Source organism: Botryllus schlosseri, chromosome 7 (genome assembly GCF_051294905.1).
Source record: "Botryllus schlosseri isolate E-star chromosome 7, Bs_hap1, whole genome shotgun sequence".
In the NCBI taxonomy this organism is placed as follows: Eukaryota; Metazoa; Chordata; class Ascidiacea; order Stolidobranchia; family Styelidae; genus Botryllus; species Botryllus schlosseri.
In genome coordinates, this window is record NC_137242.1 from 27,821,959 (window position 1) to 27,846,058 (window position 24,100).

Consider the following 24,100-nt stretch of genomic DNA (forward strand, 5'->3'; position numbering starts at 1 on the left):
TTTTCAAATACACATTGTCTTCCTTATCTCCGCCGAGAAATAAAATGCCTTGGAAGCAGTGTTGGGATGACTCGAGTCATGACTTGACTCGAGTCAGACTCGAGTCACCTTTTTGGTATGACTTGACTTGACTCGAGTCACTTTGCTAAAATGACTTGACTTGACTTGACTCGGCGTATCAAAAATGTGGATTGACTCGTGACTCGGAGCAAAATTCACGAGTCAATTTCAAGTCATCAAGTAATCGGTGTCGATAAAAATCACTGTATCTTGCGTCTTTTCGGTTTGTTCACGAAACGCTGGTGTAACCCGCGAGAGCGACCAATCATTCAATGATCGTGCGTTTTACTGAGCCTCCATTGTTCTCTCACTCTAACAAATATATTGACCGCAGACAAAGTCGAAGCTTACAACTTAACTTTGTCGTAAACTAGTATTATAAAGTAGTATAATAGCAAAATGTATATTTCTCTTCTCTGTTCTTACCTTAACCAAACCCTTTGTTTTATTGAAATTGAATTCGAATATAGTTTACATATAGTCCTCACCAATGTTCCCTCTAATTTTTGACCAATCTGCGCACAGTCACCAACTCACTGCGCAGACCCTTGGACAACAATGCGTAACGACTAAAAAAAAGGTCACCACTTCGGATTTTTTGTGCGCAACTTAGATTTTCTGTGCGCAGAGACAGTGTCAGCACTGCGCATTTGCACACGTGCGCGGCTTAGAGGGAACATTGGTCCTCACCAATTGGCGCAGGCTCGAATTGTGTCATATCAATTTGTAAATGGGTAATGTATTGCATATCCTATCAAATCGTTTCTCAATTCTCTATTTTGGATGGTAACTATGAACTGAGGCTATGCAATCACTTACGTAGTTTAGCAGTTCTACGTAGCCTATATGTGAGCGATAGAGCGCCTTCTTGCGTGAATATTTAACTCTATATTCGTTCATCGGTTCGAAATCAATGACCAATCAACCTGTATTTTAGACAGCTAGCAAAATGCAATGACGTTATCATGCTTCATACTTGGAAAAGGCAACTTGACTTGAATTGTGACTTGACTCGTGACTTGACTTGACTTGACTCGACTTGACTCGAGTCACCTCCAAAAATCGAGTGACTTGACTTGACTCGAGTCACCTTTGAAAATCGATTGACTTGACTTGACTCGAGTCAAAATGTGCAATGACTCGAAATGACTCGTGACTCGAAGGTAGTGACTTGATCCCAACACTGCTTGGAAGTGACATTCACAATAACCACCATAGCTATCCATTTTCTTGATTGATTATTAGCTTTCTAGCACCGCCGTGAAAATACAGGGGTGTAACGCAACATTAAGTCACGCCGAATATTTTAGAAGTCGATCAATACTTAGATTTTCAGAATCAGCGCGAGAATTACATTTGATTAATATCAGTGATCATATATTCTAAGAAGCTATTTACGATAAGTTGCGCTTTCACAGGTGAAGCTTGGCCAGTCTGTGCCTCATCCAAGCCTTACCTCTCCTTTCGCGCTTTATTTCCGAACAATAAATATGAAAATTCCGTGATTTTGGGAATAAAAATGTCCAAAATCTAGTGACTAGTCGTTAATAAACATCGATAGAAGATACCAATAATCATTGAAGGGTTCACAAATTTCCTTCACTCATCCTTGACGACATCTGTGGCACTGCCTCCCTGGCCTCCCCTAACCCCACGTCACTGGCGTATCACACGCTGGGTATGTACTGCTGTAGTGACCATGTTTGGCTCCACCTATCCACGTGGGCAGAAAATATGGCGCAAGTAGTAGTATAGATCGGTCGCGAACGGCTATGGGGTTCTTATGGGCCCGCTGGTGAGGTGCCGCGAAACTCGTGTTGGTGATGGCACCCTTTTGACCCCCCTTCCGCTGGTGAGGTGCCATGTGTTCTTATGGGATCTCTGGTGATGGTACCCTTTCGGGTATAGGCTGCGTCGGTGATGTGCCGTGAAAACTCGTGTTGGTGATGGTACCCTTTCAGACCCCCTATCGCTCATGATGTGCCATGTATTTTTACGGGATCTCTGGTGATGTGCCATTGTTTCTTACGAGATCTCTGGTGATGTACCATTGTTTATCATGGGATCTCTGGTGATACCACCCTTTCAGGTATACGTTGTGTCGATGACCTGCCTGATAACGTTACGGGTATACGGATCTCTGGTGAAGTGGTGTTGAATATCAAGTATAGTAAACAGTGACGCCATTACTTATTATGTATATTCAAAAATATTATATATGACCAATTTGAAGTAATCCCAACGTTTACGGTGAGTGCGACAATGATATATCGTTATTCTTATGGCGGGGGTCGCAAGCGGCTCTTATGTCTTATGGCGGGGGCGGCAAGCGGCTATTGTGTCTTGTGGTCGCACGGTAACCCTTTTCAGCATAGGGATCGGTCGCACGCGGCTTCGTTGTTGGCATGTCGTACTTTCGGGTATAGACTGCAGGCGGCATGTCGTACTTTTAGCAAAAAAGGTGTGAGATAATTTGCTAAATCTAGGAATCACTTGCAAGGTAATATTTTGGTAATTAGTTTGTCACAGAACCAGCGTAGACGGTGATTCCAATACCAACAATAGCCGCGTTCACATACTAACACTCCAAATAGGTGTGAAATAGTTTGCAAACCCTGCGATCGCTGACAAGATAACGTCTCGGACATAGCCATCTTTCGCAACTTGGTGTTACATGCATGCCGATCGCTCACGCGGTGAAATTTGAGTATGCAGTTTGTCACAGAACTTGATTTCACTCGTAAGATTTAATAAGTAACGAATAACAGAACCACAGTGTCGCTAACTTGAATGGTGACAAATTGTCACTTATTTCTGCTCTAACCCTAACCCTTTGTGAAGTGAACGCTTATTCAGAAAGGTGTGAAATAATTTTAAAATCCTACGTCCGCTCACAGGGTAATGCTCCAGACATAGCAATCGCTCACGATTTGGTGTTACAGACATACCGATCGCTCACAAGGTAATATTTCGTAATTAGTTTGTCACAGATCCGTCGCAGACGGTGATTCGTAAACCAACAATTTGACACTTTCTGGTGTTCGCTATATGTTTTGACACTTTGGAACGTGGTTGACTTTAGTTGTATGATAAGAATCATGCGAATATTCAAGCAATGTATCAATTTGACAACTTGAAATGAAACTTACTACACAGCTCAAGTTGATTCGTATCTGAATGTGTTAATTCGGTACAATTCTAATTAATTTGAGAAATCTTTTTAACGTGATCTTTTGATTCGACCGTAACCTGAATATTACTGACGCCGACTTTCAGTCACATTGAATTATTCACACATTCGCGCCGCTGTTTTCACACCTATAGAATCAATACCAACTATAACTCTACAAGAATCAAGAATCACAAGTATGTGCATTATACAGTTATTGTCTTTGTCAACTTGAAATCAAACTCTTAATACAAACACGCATCTTATCACTTGTCAACTCTATCATGAAAATCCTCGAACCTGTATTATTAAGAATGTTATAGTACGGCGTCGGAATCCACTCGCGAGATGTACTAAAGATAAATTGAGATCACCCAAAATGAAATATTTGGACTTTGACTTAGTCTGAATTGAAATAGATTGACAAACATGACTACCAACTTTCAACCCATACATATTTAGAGATTATGCGCATGTTGATTTGAAACAAGTAATGAAATCATACAACTCTATTCACGACTGAGTTTTCCGTTTGTCAAATAGAGTTTCAGTAAATAATTTCACTATACTATCATGATATTTTAATGTGTTACTACACACAATAGAATCAATCAATGAAATAGCACCTGTTGTAAATATTTCTTACTTGACAACCACTTGTACATACCGCGATCGAGTTGCGATACGATGAGTTAAATCGGAATATTTCAATCTATTTGTCGAAACCTTGAACAAGCTATCTGGTTATTTTTTCGTTGCAATTGAGTTAACGGAAATAGTATTACGTCTCGACATCTTACCATCTTACCATACTCCAAAGAGCCAACAAGGAAAAACCTTGTCAAGTAAATCGTTTGTAACTCACCCAATCAACTCAAACAGTATCAGTATGAAAACAGTCAAGCATACACGAGTCCATACAATCGCTACAATCTAAAATCCATAGCAAGTTCGGTTTTAGGCATATACCGTCAACTCGTCTTTTTTGTTCAACTGTAAAAGTCGTTACTATTCTGCGAGACAAAGAAATTACTATGCGGTATATTTTGTAAGATCAAAGTAATTACTTCTCGGTGCCGGCGACTTGAGATTAACATAATATGTTTGAGTATGCGAGATTTGAAAGTCTGCCCAACATGTTGAGAATTCATTTCTTACAATCGAACGCAGGTGTTATATTGAAAATTATCATGATGTAAACATAAGGATTGACACATTGATTTGACATATGTAATAGTTGATCATGACTTGATTATTAAATTATTTGCGTTAATTAGACCCGGCGTTGTTGTAAAGATTATTGTGACAGCAACAAACTTTTCAGTACCATTGTTATTAACATATTGAGTTGTAAACTATGTGTGTCTAAAATGTTCTCGATTGGAAAATTATTCAGCCTTGGTACAAACCACGCAGTGTATTGTGGATATCAGGAAATATTTTACAAATGTAATTGTCTGCAGTAAACAAGACTAAAGATGAAACAACAATTTCCTTTGTTGAACAATAACCGATACAATACTTTATTGTCGGTGAGAATTGAAACACTTTCGCGCATTACCTGGTGTCAAGATATCACACTAGGTGAATTGACATACCACCATTTGATTAATGCTTAATCCGTTTGCATCATTTCACACACATTTTGATCAATACAGAAAACAAATTGGAATATGTTTGCTAGGCACCACCTATTCAACTATACTTGAGTAATACAGAAACCTCTCAGCATTAATAAAATCGAAATGTGCGCTACACTGAAATCTACAAAATGTGTTTGTATTGCTGTTCGTAGTAGTGATATCGATTTGAATCTCCAGAATAATTGTCATCATCTAACCAAACTACTGAGAGTCGTTGTCAATTTACATGACGTTCACTGATTACATACTAGAACTATTTGTGCAACGCACACGATCAGAGAAATTGGACATTTTTCCATTGCCATTCGTCAAAGTAAATGTCGTCACAACAATCAGTCACTAAAAGACCATATACTTGTATGTGATTGAATCGCCGACAATTAACTCGGTAAATCAAACCCCTGAGAAATTTCACTCACTCATTGGATAGGAAACAGCGTCGCTTAATCGGTGTGAGTCGTTTTTTCTAAATACTAATCATATCTGTCCAGCCAAGAACAATTTTCACTCACTTGGGTAACGAAAACAGTGTCCAATATCAATACAAGATATTTTCGTCACACAAAAATAATCAACTTCACTCGATATTCCCGTACTACGAAACTGTACAAAGGTTACATGTTTTTGTATGACATGGAATTAATACCGATCGAAGTAACCGTATTGGAAATGACTTTTAAACAAACACACTCTACGTGGTTAACATTCTCATCGATTCTATTGTGATTAATGTATACTTCATGTGGTCTGGATTCATTTCGATATGGTTAAACATTCAACGCCTCGACAGATACGAATTGTCACTCACTTAACTAATATCATACCAAATAGTTATTTACAACAACCAAGACACAGAAAAATTATTTTGGCCGTTTCGATTTTATTACTGGAGGTACTCATCACTTCGCTTAATACAATCTAGATTAAAACTCCGTCTTTATTTTAGCTGGATAAGAATTATGTTAGTGTGAACAATTTTCACTATCTTGGGTTATGAACTCAGTGTGTTAGCGGGCATTAGTAGTAAGAGAAATGTGCGGAATCCCCTCATTCGCGATTTATAATAAACAAACAAAGATTATCAATATTATAAACAATGAAAGAATTAGCTCATTCTCAATTTTGCAGCAATACTTTTATGACCCTGTGTGCGGCAATCAAAAAAGGGGGAATAATTAACGATAGAGAGAAAACGAACAAAGAATCTTGATTGACCTTTGTACTCAGACATGAGACTTGGGTCATTCTACTTGTACTTTTCCACTCGCCTCCTGATTCTACCTGCCTTTATTCTAGGGTTTGCGAATATGTTGAACGTAATCAGCTTCCAAAATATCGATTGACCTTTTGTACTCTGGCCAGACGTGAAACTTATTGATTAGTAATTCTACTTGTACTTTTCCACTCATGATTTAATCTGCCTCGCTTGACCTCTGGACAAGGACACGAAACTACAGCTGACTCCGGTCGTACGAGACTGGGCTTGGTAATAGTCGCCTGCCGACAAATCGCCCTGACCTATCGTTTTGTGGTTCAATTTCGTGACGGGGCTTTGGGAATAATTGCCTGTGAAACCACCCTGGTTGACTTGTCGTTTCGCGATTGACTCGATTTCGTGTACGGTGGGGCATAGGAATAATTGCCGGGCGTGACGTCAATAAAGTTTTCTCCTGATCGGTGAGATCCTGGTGCGTGTTTTAGGTGTCTATACGTTCGGGTGTGCATAGTGACGCTTGTAGTCTGTTCGATACTGTCGTACTTGCTCACCTGTTGCTTTGTTGTCGACTTAAATAGTAAGGAGAAATGATCTGTTCTGGTTATAAATATGAGTGTGATTTCGAGTCATATCGAGAACCAGAAAGAATGTTGTGTATTAGAAATAGGTATTAGGCGCCCCCGACATAGATTAACTTAAATAAAGTAACATTGTGAATATAATAAGTAATTAAAGAAATAGCTGATTCTCAATTTGGCTTACATCAACGTGTTAATTTCCGATATTACGTACCTCGTAATTGGTGCAAGCAACAACTGCTGTTCCACACCTTTACCGCGCTCTAGCGTCTTCATATAGGACAGACAGTTCCAACCAAACAATGTATTTATGATGGGTTCTTTTACTGCTTCACGTCTGGTGTTCGCGTGTACCGTAACATATCGTCAACACTTGTTATACCAACACCTCCAAGCATATTTACAATATCATACTAAGGATATATTGCTTCGGCAGCCACGCACTGTCGTTCGAATTCGACTAATTTCGCTGCAGACAATCAGTTGTGCTCACGTGTGCCGTAACATATCCTCAACACATGTTATGCCAACACCGCCGAGCATATTTGTAGCATCATACTACGGATATATTAAATTAAAAGTGTTACCGTCAGAGAATTGCTGCGTCATGCCTTCGAGCCTCGTATTCCCCGTTTGAACTCGGTAACTGCGAGTACGATGTCAGATTCAATTGTACAGTGACGAATCGGGGTAGCTCGCTTCATCGGGGATCAGTGGACTGACCTTATTTGGCTGAAACGCGTTCGGTGGTGCAATAATGGGAATGAATTGTGACAGATCATATGTGATGTGATCTATAGCCTGCTTTCGGTGAGGTGTAAAGATGAGTAGGAGATTTCGAAATCTGAATCCACTGCGACTATAGGATTGCAAAATCAAAGTCCAAAAAATCCGACTGACCCGTTAGGTCCTGGTTTCTCCATATATTAGGCTGGGTAAAATGTGGCATAAATCCGACTCTCAAAGACACTTGGCCGCATCCAGTCCGCGTTTAACCAAAACTGATGAAATCTACGCCGGAAACGAATCGAGACCACCCCGTCCAGACAAAACAGTTCCGCTGTAAGGGGAGTGTCGTTGTAATTTGCGTACAGCGAAACTTTGTATCGACTCATTGGCGGACTTCTGTTTGTCTGCCCAGGTGTTATTAGTGTAATTAGATTTGCCACCACAAGGAGCATATTGGCAAAATCACACAACGATAACAACTTTACCCGTCAACAACTCTCATGACTTGTCGTTGGTACGCTTCCAATTTCAATGTGGTCGGATGTACGAAAATCAGCTGTGATCAATCGAGCGTGACAAAATCGATGTCAGTCATCAATCCGCCTGTTTGACAAAACTCGCGTTTTCGGGTTGACAGCAACACAATGTGATACATTTGATGTCCCCGTCGACCCTCCTATTTAATAGGGTTACCATACGGCCTCATTCAAGGGGGCATATGTCCTCCTTTCCCCAGATATGTCACCCCTTCGCCCAAATGTACTCTCTTTCTGTCAATTTGTCCTCCTTGTTAGCCTAACATATCCAAAAAAACACCACGAGTAACGTAAAATGGGGGCCTAGATTACAAAAGTCGGGTATTTACGTAGCCAAATCGGAAAAATGACGCTATGATGGTATTTTGCAGGCTATTACGGGGATACGAGGGCCTGTGTAAACATGTGAATAGTAAAAGCGCCCCAAACTACCGTTACATGAAAAAGATCGAGCGCACTCGACCATGTCGGGGTATATCCACCACAGTACAGCCAAATGATCCTATGTCGTACCGAGAATACCCGGGGTGGTGGTACATCATTCTCACGAGATGTAGTTGGAACGCGTGTGAAATCGTCATCGTCCGTTACTCGACTGAAGCAAGTCGCCACTGCAATCTCTCTCTGTGTATACACAACGTGCTGAGCACTGCAGATCCAGACGAAACTACGAGTTCTGGCGAGGTTATCGAGATAGCTGGAGCGATTTACAACACATGCTACATTTACTTCAAATGGAAGGACAAAATATAGCTTTGGAGTACTCAAGTAGTTTTGAAGAAATGTCGGTATAGTGAAATCGTTTTTCTATCCTAATTATAAAAGAGTAGGCCCCCATAAAACTGTCGTGCCAAAATGCAGTTTCGAAGCAACCCAGTAATTTGTAAATCTTATTTATGGGTTGCACGATGTGTTAATTGATTAGAGAGAAGCAGACACGGTGGTGCCTGTATAACAAGGCTGTTCTCAAACCAACATTGTCTTCTTTATTATCGGCGAGATATGGCTTTGCAGTGACATTGCGGTCGTTAAAATACATTGATTAAATACGATTTATCCCTCGTATATGGGGATCAATGGGCGAATAATGTATCGATTCAGCAATTCGGCACGCCAAGTACCTAATTTTCTTATATCCGGCCCGCCGACTGAAGAAGTTGCCCGCCCCCTTGTATAACAAATATATAAATGGTGCAATAGCGACAGCTAACGGTTGTCGATCATCAAAAAAAAATACACCTAAGCAGTAATCTATACAGCTGTCAAGAATAAACTAGGAATATCTGTGTGGGTCGCCTTGATTGACCCATGGGCAAGTTTAGACACGAAAGTATTTTGAGGTGTGATATAACCCTAGTAATTGTACTATATTTTTCCACGCACACATACCACAATCGAAAACTGGGTTCGCCCGTCTCATTCCCAGCGATTGCCTCGCGCAAAAGTGTAGGGTATAAGTGACCATGGATCCACACCAAGTCTGTCCACCACTTTCGAGTAGATACCAATCGAGGTCAGTCCTATCAGCTGTTTGAGAAAACTCGTATATTCAGTAAAGTTGACGGCAATGCGATATATTTCATGACCCCGTTGATACTGATGGGGGTTGCCGTACGTCCTCCTTCGCCAGGAAAATGTCCTCGCACAAATGTACTCCTTTTTTTGAATTTATCTCCTGTTTCAGCTTAAAATACCCAAACAGACCATGAATAACGCGAAATGAGGACCTGCGAGAGACGGGTAGGGTCTATCTTGCTGTGTCGCATAATCCTGTTATTCAAATATAGGATTCTGGTGTAGGTCTGATTGATAACTTTATACAAGTAAGGTAAACTCATTACAAAACTACTTTCTGCTTTTTAAAGTCAAACGTCTAAAGAGTAAGCCATTTCATCTGAAACGGGTGAGGATTAAGTTAAAAAAAACGACTTGGGTATATAACACAAGTTCCGAGTACTCGAGTCAGTAGCGTCTTTTGACACCACTACTCTACCCAAGTCCACAACAGACAAACCGAAGAAATAATATACAGATATGGAAATAACCCACGATATTTTCCGCTTACACGTGTCAAAAAGGGCTGGGCAAAATGATTCGAGTACTCGAATCTGAATCGAGTAGTAATTTTAATGATTCGAGTCGAGTAGTAAAAGAGGATTTTTTCGAGTACTGAAATTTTACGGTCCTCTCAACTGAAAGTTAATTTACTGACGAGAATTATAGTTTTGATACTATTTTCCACTGAGGAAGCCGTGAAACCTTGATTGGCCGTGTTTGAGCACACCTAACACAGTTTAAAGCTACGAACGTTACTGGAAATAACACATTTCCGAAGTCATTATCATCCAACAAAATTGTTAAGAAGTGCAATGAAATCGGTATGGTCGAAAAAATACCAAAGTATCTTTAATGTGATGGATAACAAGCATTACGTTCTTTGTGGTGGCATAAAAGGTTCATATTTGGACTTCGACATAGTACATCCTGTTGTGACGTCATAATGAGTGATACTCGATTACTCGACTCGACTCGAAGCATATTACGTGATTCAGAATCGAATCACTCAGGTACTCGATTTTGCCCAGCCCTAGTGTCAATACAACTCGACAGTCAAGGTCACCTGGCTGCGGCTTGCAATTTGAAAGAGTTTGAAAAAACCGGGGGTGGTACCTAAAACGTGGTATTGTTTTGTATATTTCAGTGAAGCAAATTCAATTTACATCTCAAACCACTTTATCCTGTGCCCGCCTCATTAAAAATCGATCAAAACCTGGTCACCACCTGCGTAATCAATCCGCTGTGTGTAAAATGGAATACCATGTTGGTGTCGATCGTATAGTAATTTTGCGATTTGCGTCGATCTGCTGTCGAACAGATATACTTTTGCACACCCTTGAAATATACAGTATTACCGTGTTGTCTATATTACGGCTCTGTGGTTAGACAATACAGATTAGCGACACCCCCAGCCTGATCAATAGTGGGATACTCAAGCCCGTAAAACTCTCATTATCCTGTGAAATTATGCGACGCGTTTGGCGCCGCGACGTTGTCTTTGTAGATCACTATTCAATTAGATCCCTCTCACCAACATACATACCGCCTGGTTATCAAGTGTTTTTATGTATGATCTACCCCCACTGTCTAGCGAGACGAGCCCACGGATTTTGGTGTCTGATTGATAATGTCGTAAGAGCGTGGCAAATTCCTTTACAAACTACTTTACACATTTCAAAATCCCAACACCCGAAAAGTAAGTAGCTAAAACTGTTGAAGCGGAGGCAGTCTGAGACATAACGACTCATATAGCACAGATGGACAAATCCTAATCGAGTACTTCGGATAGAGTCGCATCCTTGAAATCGTTATTTCCTCAACAAATCGATACAAGAATGGATCTGCATGGAAATAAGCCTGAATATGTTCTGGTGACACTCGTTATGGAAAGCTAAATTCACAATTCGCCTGCTATGCCCACATCCCCAACAGAACATATTGACAATTAATATCAGTCATATACTACAGAAATAACCAATTTACTCGAATGGTACCATGACTGAATTACTGTAGTGTAGGCGAATCAGCGTCTACTGATCCTCACAGTTGCCGTTTAAACAGGTTTTTGCTGGGGTCAACTGTGATCGGGCACGGCTCATCTGCTACTTGCAGACTTATACGCGCGTGGGTTAAAAAAAAATGGCTCGGATGCTATGTCAGCTCAGAACGACAATTCGAAGTTTTAAACGATACGGTTGGTACGTAAAGCCTCGTTATTCCCGCGTATTGTTGGGGTAAAACCTTAAAGACAGTTCCACATCGAGCTGATGAAAATGCGTGCCCGAATCGTGGTCAACTCTAGTCAAGCCTAACAGCTCTGCTATCGTCGCATGATACGGAGGGGGTCGCTAAACTTTTATAAACTATTAAAAGTAAGTGGCTTCCTAAAGAAGGCTAGCCACATTGATAACTTGGTGCAGTGCGAGTAGACAGAATCGACTCGAGTACCCGGAAAAAAGTAGCGGCATTGCTGACAACCTCTGTGTAGCTGGTGGCTTGTACGTCTCGCACGGTAACCGTCTTTATTGTCCCGCACCGCGACCCGTCAGGACCCCTGCTGTGTGCTATTATCTTTACAATTTATCACTCGTAATCACACCGTGTGAAACAAAACCTCTGACTTCGTCAAATAAAACAGGACATCTACAAAAAGGTATTAAAATCACCCGATGCTAAAATAAGTCGTACGGTAAAATTAGTAATAAGGTATGCCTCCGGGGCGCCCGTCCATGCCCCCGTAACCATACGTTTCGGAAGGGTATACCGAAAGCCTCTTTACACTGTGGTTGAACTTATCACATAAACGGTCTGCCGCTGTAGACGGTCCATTTTGTCTGCTAATTGGGGGGTCATAAACGAACGAGTGAACAAATAGTTTGGGGTATATGCGGATATGATTAGCGAACAACACGCTGAATGACTTGGGAATCTCAACTCGACAAAGGATCGTCGCGATGGGTGACCTGCAAAAACGTTCCAGACACCCTGAATCCCGCTAATGTAGGCGCTGACAGAGCATTATTTTTCCTGCTATGGATGTAATCTAGATAAGGCATGATTTTTTCCTATATGTCCGTAATCTATATAAAACATAGTGCTCCCTAGATACCAGGCGTGAGGATCACGAATCATCAAGTGTTTTTATACATTGAGAAATGATTTAGCTATATTATACCCGAGGTAGTCATTCAGAAACATGCAGGCTTATTCGTACAGGCTCTCTACAGTGTAACCATATATCTGATTCGAGGATAAGTAGATGCCTTGCCCGCGCTCAAACTGCGGATGTTTTGAGTTTGTATTTTACTCACGTAATTATTCACCCTCCAGGACACATTTATAGTACGATGGAGTCTAATAAATGCAGTATTTGTGCACGGGAGTTCACAAGAAAATGCAACCTCAAAGCCCATTTACTCGGCCACACTGGTGTTAAAGAACATGAATGCTTGATATGCGGTCGGGGTTTTCTTGCTAAACCGAATCTAAAGACCCATATGGCTGTTCACTCGGGGGTGAAACCATATGATTGTGAAGTCTGTGGTCGTTTTTTTGCAAGGAAAAACACGATAAAAGCCCATTTGACCACGCACACTGGAGTAGAAACATTCGTGTGTGAAGTGTGCGGTAAGCTTCTGTCGCGGAGAAATGGGTTGAAAAGACACGTAGAAACACACTTTGGACTGGGAGGATACTCGTGTGAGGTGTGTAGGAGACTGTTTCCTCATCAATACGGGTTAGAAACTCACCTCCAGGCCCACGTGGGACTCAGAAAATATCCATGCGGTGTTTGCGGTAAAGCTTTTGGTTCACAAGCAAATCTCCGTAAACACGAGACTACTCACTTTGTGTGAACCGATCATATTGTAATACGAGTCTACCAATAAATATTGTTCGCGTCTGTATAATTTCGTGTTGTTTGAGCGTGTCCGAAGCTTCAATGTTGGTATTATAGTCATTTAGTGGTGTAATACAGAGATAAAAGAGACGGTATTGCAATAGACACGACTCGCCCTAGTCGAGTATTAGTGATCCACAGCAGGTCAACTTTATGTGACAGTTTTGATAACACTAATACTACAAAATTCCATTTATCGTCTGACGGTGAAAGATGTGGATTTGCGAATGGGGGTTGGTTGCAATACCACACGAGTAAAAACACAGAGAGAGTCTTTATTTTAAACAACCCAAAATACATAACAAACGGCAGTGATGGTGGTACAGAAAATATACTTTGCACAGTATTCGGTAATAGATAGGAATGATCGATAAGACCGTGAAGGTCATCTAGTCTGATCACACAGTGTAAAGAGGCTTTCGGTATACCCTTCCGAAACGTATGGTTACGGGGGCATGGACGGGCGCCCCGGAGGCATACCTTATTACTAATTTTACCGTACGACTTATTTTAGCATCGGGTGATTTTAATACCTTTTTGTAGATGTCCTGTTTTATTTGACGAAGTCAGAGGTTTTGTTTCACACGGTGTGATTACGAGTGATAAATTGTAAAGATAATAGCACACAGCAGGGGTCCTGACGGGTCGCGGTGCGGGACAATAAAGACGGTTACCGTGCGAGACGTACAAGCCACCAGCTACACAGAGGTTGTCAGCAATGCCGCTACTTTTTTCCGGGTACTCGAGTCGATTCTGTCTACTCGCACTGCACCAAGTTATCAATGTGGCTAGCCTTCTTTAGGAAGCCACTTACTTTTAATAGTTTATAAAAGTTTAGCGACCCCCTCCGTATCATGCGACGATAGCAGAGCTGTTAGGCTTGACTAGAGTTGACCACGATTCGGGCACGCATTTTCATCAGCTCGATGTGGAACTGTCTTTAAGGTTTTACCCCAACAATACGCGGGAATAACGAGGCTTTACGTACCAACCGTATCGTTTAAAACTTCGAATTGTCGTTCTGAGCTGACATAGCATCCGAGCCATTTTTTTTTAACCCACGCGCGTATAAGTCTGCAAGTAGCAGATGAGCCGTGCCCGATCACAGTTGACCCCAGCAAAAACCTGTTTAAACGGCAACTGTGAGGATCAGTAGACGCTGATTCGCCTACACTACAGTAATTCAGTCATGGTACCATTCGAGTAAATTGGTTATTTCTGTAGTATATGACTGATATTAATTGTCAATATGTTCTGTTGGGGATGTGGGCATAGCAGGCGAATTGTGAATTTAGCTTTCCATAACGAGTGTCACCAGAACATATTCAGGCTTATTTCCATGCAGATCCATTCTTGTATCGATTTGTTGAGGAAATAACGATTTCAAGGATGCGACTCTATCCGAAGTACTCGATTAGGATTTGTCCATCTGTGCTATATGAGTCGTTATGTCTCAGACTGCCTCCGCTTCAACAGTTTTAGCTACTTACTTTTCGGGTGTTGGGATTTTGAAATGTGTAAAGTAGTTTGTAAAGGAATTTGCCACGCTCTTACGACATTATCAATCAGACACCAAAATCCGTGGGCTCGTCTCGCTAGACAGTGGGGGTAGATCATACATAAAAACACTTGATAACCAGGCGGTATGTATGTTGGTGAGAGGGATCTAATTGAATAGTGATCTACAAAGACAACGTCGCGGCGCCAAACGCGTCGCATAATTTCACAGGATAATGAGAGTTTTACGGGCTTGAGTATCCCACTATTGATCAGGCTGGGGGTGTCGCTAATCTGTATTGTCTAACCACAGAGCCGTAATATAGACAACACGGTAATACTGTATATTTCAAGGGTGTGCAAAAGTATATCTGTTCGACAGCAGATCGACGCAAATCGCAAAATTACTATACGATCGACACCAACATGGTATTCCATTTTACACACAGCGGATTGATTACGCAGGTGGTGACCAGGTTTTGATCGATTTTTAATGAGGCGGGCACAGGATAAAGTGGTTTGAGATGTAAATTGAATTTGCTTCACTGAAATATACAAAACAATACCACGTTTTAGGTACCACCCCCGGTTTTTTCAAACTCTTTCAAATTGCAAGCCGCAGCCAGGTGACCTTGACTGTCGAGTTGTATTGACACTAGGGCTGGGCAAAATCGAGTACCTGAGTGATTCGATTCTGAATCACGTAATATGCTTCGAGTCGAGTCGAGTAATCGAGTATCACTCATTATGACGTCACAACAGGATGTACTATGTCGAAGTCCAAATATGAACCTTTTATGCCACCACAAAGAACGTAATGCTTGTTATCCATCACATTAAAGATACTTTGGTATTTTTTCGACCATACCGATTTCATTGCACTTCTTAACAATTTTGTTGGATGATAATGACTTCGGAAATGTGTTATTTCCAGTAACGTTCGTAGCTTTAAACTGTGTTAGGTGTGCTCAAACACGGCCAATCAAGGTTTCACGGCTTCCTCAGTGGAAAATAGTATCAAAACTATAATTCTCGTCAGTAAATTAACTTTCAGTTGAGAGGACCGTAAAATTTCAGTACTCGAAAAAATCCTCTTTTACTACTCGACTCGAATCATTAAAATTACTACTCGATTCAGATTCGAGTACTCGAATCATTTTGCCCAGCCCTTTTTGACACGTGTAAGCGGAAAATATCGTGGGTTATTTCCATATCTGTATATTATTTCTTCGGTTTGTCTGTTGTGGACTTGGGTAGAGTAGTGGTGTCAAAAGACGCTACTGACTCGAGTACTCGGTACTTGTGTTATATACCCAAGTCGTTTTTTTTAACTTAATCCTCACCCGTTTCAGATGAAATGGCTTACTCTTTAGACGTTTGACTTTAAAAAGCAGAAAGTAGTTTTGTAATGAGTTTACCTTACTTGTATAAAGTTATCAATCAGACCTACACCAGAATCCTATATTTGAATAACAGGATTATGCGACACAGCAAGATAGACCCTACCCGTCTCTCGCAGGTCCTCATTTCGCGTTATTCATGGTCTGTTTGGGTATTTTAAGCTGAAACGGGAGATAAATTCAAAAAAAGGAGTACATTTGTGCGAGGACATTTTCCTGGCGAAGGAGGACGTAGGGCAACCCCCATCAGTATCAACGGGGTCATGAAATATATCGCATTGCCGTCAACTTTACTGAATATACGAGTTTTCTCAAACAGCTGATAGGACTGACCTCGATTGGTATCTACTCGAAAGTGGTGGACAGACTTGGTGTGGATCCATGGTCACTTATACCCTACACTTTTGCGCGAGGCAATCGCTGGGAATGAGACGGGCGAACCCAGTTTTCGATTGTGGTATGTGTGCGTGGAAAAATATAGTACAATTACTAGGGTTATATCACACCTCAAAATACTTTCGTGTCTAAACTTGCCCATGGGTCAATCAAGGCGACCCACACAGATATTCCTAGTTTATTCTTGACAGCTGTATAGATTACTGCTTAGGTGTATTTTTTTTTGATGATCGACAACCGTTAGCTGTCGCTATTGCACCATTTATATATTTGTTATACAAGGGGGCGGGCAACTTCTTCAGTCGGCGGGCCGGATATAAGAAAATTAGGTACTTGGCGTGCCGAATTGCTGAATCGATACATTATTCGCCCATTGATCCCCATATACGAGGGATAAATCGTATTTAATCAATGTATTTTAACGACCGCAATGTCACTGCAAAGCCATATCTCGCCGATAATAAAGAAGACAATGTTGGTTTGAGAACAGCCTTGTTATACAGGCACCACCGTGTCTGCTTCTCTCTAATCAATTAACACATCGTGCAACCCATAAATAAGATTTACAAATTACTGGGTTGCTTCGAAACTGCATTTTGGCACGACAGTTTTATGGGGGCCTACTCTTTTATAATTAGGATAGAAAAACGATTTCACTATACCGACATTTCTTCAAAACTACTTGAGTACTCCAAAGCTATATTTTGTCCTTCCATTTGAAGTAAATGTAGCATGTGTTGTAAATCGCTCCAGCTATCTCGATAACCTCGCCAGAACTCGTAGTTTCGTCTGGATCTGCAGTGCTCAGCACGTTGTGTATACACAGAGAGAGATTGCAGTGGCGACTTGCTTCAGTCGAGTAACGGACGATGACGATTTCACACGCGTTCCAACTACATCTCGTGAGAATGATGTACCACCACCCCGGGTATTCTCGGTACGACATAGGATCATTTGGCTGTACTGTGGTGGATATACCCCGACATGGTCGAGTGCGCTCGATCTTTTTCATGTAACGGTAGTTTGGGGCGCTTTTACTATTCACATGTTTACACAGGCCCTCGTATCCCCGTAATAGCCTGCAAAATACCATCATAGCGTCATTTTTCCGATTTGGCTACGTAAATACCCGACTTTTGTAATCTAGGCCCCCATTTTACGTTACTCGTGGTGTTTTTTTGGATATGTTAGGCTAACAAGGAGGACAAATTGACAGAAAGAGAGTACATTTGGGCGAAGGGGTGACATATCTGGGGAAAGGAGGACATATGCCCCCTTGAATGAGGCCGTATGGTAACCCTATTAAATAGGAGGGTCGACGGGGACATCAAATGTATCACATTGTGTTGCTGTCAACCCGAAAACGCGAGTTTTGTCAAACAGGCGGATTGATGACTGACATCGATTTTGTCACGCTCGATTGATCACAGCTGATTTTCGTACATCCGACCACATTGAAATTGGAAGCGTACCAACGACAAGTCATGAGAGTTGTTGACGGGTAAAGTTGTTATCGTTGTGTGATTTTGCCAATATGCTCCTTGTGGTGGCAAATCTAATTACACTAATAACACCTGGGCAGACAAACAGAAGTCCGCCAATGAGTCGATACAAAGTTTCGCTGTACGCAAATTACAACGACACTCCCCTTACAGCGGAACTGTTTTGTCTGGACGGGGTGGTCTCGATTCGTTTCCGGCGTAGATTTCATCAGTTTTGGTTAAACGCGGACTGGATGCGGCCAAGTGTCTTTGAGAGTCGGATTTATGCCACATTTTACCCAGCCTAATATATGGAGAAACCAGGACCTTACGGGTCAGTCGGATTTTTTGGACTTTGATTTTGCAATCCTATAGTCGCAGTGGATTCAGATTTCGAAATCTCCTACTCATCTTTACACCTCACCGAAAGCAGGCTATAGATCACATCACATATGATCTGTCACAATTCATTCCCATTATTGCACCACCGAACGCGTTTCAGCCAAATAAGGTCAGTCCACTGATCCCCGATGAAGCGAGCTACCCCGATTCGTCACTGTACAATTGAATCTGACATCGTACTCGCAGTTACCGAGTTCAAACGGGGAATACGAGGCTCGAAGGCATGACGCAGCAATTCTCTGACGGTAACACTTTTAATTTAATATATCCGTAGTATGATGCTACAAATATGCTCGGCGGTGTTGGCATAACATGTGTTGAGGATATGTTACGGCACACGTGAGCACAACTGATTGTCTGCAGCGAAATTAGTCGAATTCGAACGACAGTGCGTGGCTGCCGAAGCAATATATCCTTAGTATGATATTGTAAATATGCTTGGAGGTGTTGGTATAACAAGTGTTGACGATATGTTACGGTACACGCGAACACCAGACGTGAAGCAGTAAAAGAACCCATCATAAATACATTGTTTGGTTGGAACTGTCTGTCCTATATGAAGACGCTAGAGCGCGGTAAAGGTGTGGAACAGCAGTTGTTGCTTGCACCAATTACGAGGTACGTAATATCGGAAATTAACACGTTGATGTAAGCCAAATTGAGAATCAGCTATTTCTTTAATTACTTATTATATTCACAATGTTACTTTATTTAAGTTAATCTATGTCGGGGGCGCCTAATACCTATTTCTAATACACAACATTCTTTCTGGTTCTCGATATGACTCGAAATCACACTCATATTTATAACCAGAACAGATCATTTCTCCTTACTATTTAAGTCGACAACAAAGCAACAGGTGAGCAAGTACGACAGTATCGAACAGACTACAAGCGTCACTATGCACACCCGAACGTATAGACACCTAAAACACGCACCAGGATCTCACCGATCAGGAGAAAACTTTATTGACGTCACGCCCGGCAATTATTCCTATGCCCCACCGTACACGAAATCGAGTCAATCGCGAAACGACAAGTCAACCAGGGTGGTTTCACAGGCAATTATTCCCAAAGCCCCGTCACGAAATTGAACCACAAAACGATAGGTCAGGGCGATTTGTCGGCAGGCGACTATTACCAAGCCCAGTCTCGTACGACCGGAGTCAGCTGTAGTTTCGTGTCCTTGTCCAGAGGTCAAGCGAGGCAGATTAAATCATGAGTGGAAAAGTACAAGTAGAATTACTAATCAATAAGTTTCACGTCTGGCCAGAGTACAAAAGGTCAATCGATATTTTGGAAGCTGATTACGTTCAACATATTCGCAAACCCTAGAATAAAGGCAGGTAGAATCAGGAGGCGAGTGGAAAAGTACAAGTAGAATGACCCAAGTCTCATGTCTGAGTACAAAGGTCAATCAAGATTCTTTGTTCGTTTTCTCTCTATCGTTAATTATTCCCCCTTTTTTGATTGCCGCACACAGGGTCATAAAAGTATTGCTGCAAAATTGAGAATGAGCTAATTCTTTCATTGTTTATTATATTGATAATCTTTGTTTGTTTATTATAAATCGCGAATGAGGGGATTCCGCACATTTATCTAACTACTGGCATTCAATATTTTGTTGTATCAACTAGTTACTTTGTAGGATACGAATGATCATCCCTACAACTCTTACAAAAGTATGAAGGATATTTACATCACACAAAGTAATCAACTTTACTCGATTTCCCCACACTACGAAACTAAATGTTTGGTTATACTCTACAAACTGTTTCTGATGTCACAAGAACTTTTTACACGAATGGTCACGCATCTAAATATTCAAATAATCCGACACACCTTACAGAAATATCATAGTTCTTGAAACAAAGTTGTATAAGCATAATGTTCATCGTAAGTCCTATACAGTCATGATATCCGTCCGAGTTTGACTTTTAGAAAACATTATACCGACATCGATACATCTTTCAAAAACAAAAACCCTGTTCACTGCTCGAGAGGTCTACCAACGTCATCGCAGTAATCTTGTTACTTCCGCAAAAGAGTGTGTATTAGACTCATGTTCCACAAATCTAACGCACAAAACTTTGCTACCCAAAAGTGCTGAGTCATCACATGATTGTCCTCACAACAAAACAACCAGTAGATGGAGCTGTATTAAAATTTTCCTAACCCTTTACACACCAGTGACAAATTGTTTAGTGAATCGAGTTGTTGTTCAGCGTCAAGTCTCCATGCTGAAGCGTACATTAAAAAAGCGCAATTCAATTAAAACCACGAATCTATTTTCATTTCCTCACAAACTGCCACATACAGAAAAATGAATTTTATTTTCCCAAAACATACTTGTAACCAATCGCTTTCATTAAACACACAACACCATAAAAGTATTTACTTTCTGCAACATAGACATTCCGATGTAATCAAGAAATATTTTTATTATTCAAAATCATCGACTTCTGTTTACGGCGTGAGTGTGTGCATGTCATACATGTGGGCCCCGTATTGAAATGGACACGACACGACTGAATGTAAGGAGATAGAAGTCTATCGCATGGATCGGGACCGAACAAGTTAGTTAATGTATTCACAGTCATGATTGTGTTTGTCATGCGAATGATAGGGTTACTGTCAAATCTACATACAACAACCTTCTGACACTCATAATAGTGTTTTCATTCTCCCCCTTCTTAATTGTAGACTCACGACAAGTATATTGTACAACCGGACAACTACGTTTAACAAGACCAACGACACTGAACACACACCTCTTACCCTAGTAACAATATCGTTTTCGTTTGGAAATATTTTTTTTTTACCTAGAGTAGCAAACTATTTTCGTTTAGAAATATATTTTTCCCTTGAGTAACAAACCCTTTTTCACTTGGAAATATATTTTTTCTCTGGGTAACAAACCTTTTTCACTTGGAAATATATTTTTTCCCTGAGCAACAAACCATTTTCACTTGGCGATCCACCGTTTACCTGAGTAAAAATATCATTTTCCTTTGGAGTTCTGGCGTTTACCCAAACTAACAAACCATTTTCACTTGGAAAAATACTTTTACCTAGAGTAACTAATCATTTTCTTTTGGAAATATATTTTCTCCCTGGGTAACAAATCCTTTTCGTTTGGAAAACTGTCATTTACCTGAGTGCCAATACCGTTTTCACTTGGAAATCCGACGCCGTACTATAACATTCTTAATAATACAGGTTCGAGGATTTTCATGATAGAGTTGACAAGTGATAAGATGCGTGTTTGTATTAAGAGTTTGATTTCAAGTGGACAAAGACAATAACTGTATAATGCACATACTTGTGATTCTTGATTCTTGTTGAGTTATAGTTGGTATTGATTCTATAGGTGTGGAAACAGCGGCACGAATGTGTGAATAATTCAATGTGACTGAAAGTCGGTGTCAGTAATATTCAGGTTACGGTCGAATCAAAAGATCACGTTAAAAAGATTTCTCAAATTAATTAGAATTGTACCGAATTAACACATTCAGATACGAATCAACTTGAGCTGTGTAGTAAGTTTCATTTCAAGTTGTCAAATTGATACATTGCTTGAATATTCGCATGATTCTTATCATACAACTAAAGTCAACCACGTTCCAAAGTGTCAAAACATATAGCGAACACCAGAAAGTGTCAAATTGTTGGTTTACGAATCACCGTCTGCGACGGATCTGTGACAAACTAATTACGAAATATTACCTTGTGAGCGATCGGTATGTCTGTAACACCAAATCGTGAGCGATTGCTATGTCTGGAGCATTACCCTGTGAGCGGACGTAGGATTTTAAAATTATTTCACACCTTTCTGAATAAGCGTTCACTTCACAAAGGGTTAGGGTTAGAGCAGAAATAAGTGACAATTTGTCACCATTCAAGTTAGCGACACTGTGGTTCTGTTATTCGTTACTTATTAAATCTTACGAGTGAAATCAAGTTCTGTGACAAACTGCATACTCAAATTTCACCGCGTGAGCGATCGGCATGCATGTAACACCAAGTCGCGAAAGATGGCTATGTCCGAGACGTTATCTTGTCAGCGATCGCAGGGTTTGCAAACTATTTCACACCTATTTGGAGTGTTAGTATGTGAACGCGGCTATTGTTGGTATTGGAATCACCGTCTACGCAGGTTCTGTGACAAACTAATTACCAAAATATTACCTTGCAAGTGATTCCTAGATTTAGCAAACTATCTCACACCTTTTTTGCTAAAAGTACGACATGCCGCCTGCAGTCTATACCCGAAAGTACGACATGCCAACAACGAAGCCGCGTGCGACCGATCCCTATGCTGAAAAGGGTTACCGTGCGACCACAAGACACAATAGCCGCTTGCCGCCCCCGTCATAAGACATAAGAGCCGCTTGCGACCCCCGCCATAAGAATAACGATATATCATTGTCGCACTCACCGTAAACGTTGGGATTACTTCAAATTGGTCATATATAATATTTTTGAATATACATACTGTAGATAGTAATTGTATTAACAGAATTAGTACAGGCAAACTTAGTCCGACATACCACCGCCGCCGCTCTCACGTTCTCCCCCGCACCAGTGCCTCTCGCAGGTCACGGTGCACATACAATGCATGCAAACCACATACCCCCCTGATCTCAAGATCACATAGCGAACGAAATGAAACAAATCACTAAACAATACAACACACTAGAATAAAATACTATCCCATATCAAAGTCTGTCAACCAACCCGGTTGTGCCCTTCTGCGAGATGGTCTTTGTTCTACTTCTGGCATCAATTCTTCACCCAACGGTTCACTTCCCGAAGCCATTGTCGATTCACTAGCTTTTTCGTCATCAGTTGGAAATAAGTCAATCAGATGTGGCATTCTGCTCTGGCTTTGCCCCTGATCTGGGCCGCAATCCATTACACGTCTTATATGTGATATATGCCGGTTTGTCCCATTCACTTCAACAACCGAGTCTGAAACAATATCCGTCACAGTTCCTTCGTTCCACACAGATGTACACCTCGCATTAGGTGGCTTCACAAAGACTCTTTCTCCAGTGTTGTATGGGTTTAAATGTCTCTTGCGGTCTTTTGCTGCTCCCCGCTCTCCATCTGGAAGATTAGACTCATAACGAAATACCCTCTCAGCTGGTACAACATTCTCAAAGTTTGGGGTATTATTATACCAATACACCATTTCACCCACACTACCACCAGTCCTGGCCACCATCCGTTTGATGGTCCTGTGATTTCTTTCAACAATGGAATTTCCAGAATGTTTATAAGCACAGCTGAATACATGGCCAATTCCCCAATTCCTCAAAAATTGTGACATTTTGTGACTTTTGAAGCAACTACCATTGTCACTCAAAATTTCGTCAACAGCCCCACGCTCCAGCAACACTTGGCCTAGATGCTGGATAACCTGTTCGGTAGATTCGGTTGTTATCTTCCTCCATATCGCAAATCGACTTGGACCACAATCAATCATACTTAGGTAAGGCTGCCCACCAACGTAAGTAATGTCTAATGCCAACCGACT

The 24,100-nt window shown here is 41.1% G+C and overlaps 2 long non-coding RNA genes across 2 annotated transcripts in view; one reads left to right on the forward strand and one right to left on the reverse strand.

Moving 5' to 3' along the window:
• The window catches only part of LOC145442727 (uncharacterized), a 309,441-nt gene that overhangs the window by 283,026 nt on the left and 2,315 nt on the right, over nucleotides 1–24,100 (forward strand). The window lies entirely within an intron of this gene.
• LOC145442726 (uncharacterized) overlaps nucleotides 1–24,100 on the reverse strand; it is a 99,503-nt gene that overhangs the window by 42,850 nt on the left and 32,553 nt on the right. The window lies entirely within an intron of this gene.